Source organism: Helobdella robusta, assembly GCF_000326865.2.
Source record: "Helobdella robusta unplaced genomic scaffold HELROscaffold_48, whole genome shotgun sequence".
Classification (NCBI taxonomy): Eukaryota; Metazoa; Annelida; class Clitellata; order Rhynchobdellida; family Glossiphoniidae; genus Helobdella; species Helobdella robusta.
Genome location: NW_008705215.1, coordinates 1,270,308 through 1,271,089, shown reverse-complemented (window position 1 = coordinate 1,271,089; position 782 = coordinate 1,270,308).

Genomic DNA, 782 nt, shown 5'->3' with positions numbered 1-782 from the left:
ATTTATATTTTTGTGATAATATTTAATACATAATTAAATTAATGAATAATTCATAATTTTGTGGTAATACTAAACAGGCAAGCGTCTATGATGACGATGATGGCGACAACGACGATGATGATGATGATGACGTCATAGTTGACGCTGACGCAACCAATAATGTTGGAGGTGACTAGTTTTAATTTTAATAATTTAATAATTAAAATAATAATTAAAGTAAAAATTTTAACTGTTCAAACAGTTCGTGACCACAATAACAATTTCTACCCCTTGATTTTTAAAGAATTATAAAAAAAATTATAAAAAATAATAATAAAAATAAAAAAAATTAACCACTTGGCTACGACAAAGTGGCTTAATGGTTAAAAGCGTCTGGTTCGGCTGTTGCTGTGTGTGTTACCGTGTTCGAATGCTAGGATACCCTCTCTTTCTTCTCACGTGCAATGTGTGTGCGTGTGGAGAGTGTAGCTTCATGCATGTTACGTGCGCTGATGATACTTTTGAATATCCAAAAGAGATTATTAACTGGTGAAATTATAATCAGGTAAATTATCAGTTCGCTGCAAATGGAACGCGTTCTAATGCATTGAACTATCCTCTCCTCTTATGCATTAATTTTTCTAAATTATTTTATCTTAAAACAACAACAGCAACAACATCAACATCACAACAACATCAACGTCATCAAAAAAACTAGTAACAACACCAGCACCATCATCAGCCACAACAAAAAACTCACAACAACAACAACAAAAACATCATCATCGACAACAACAATCCAA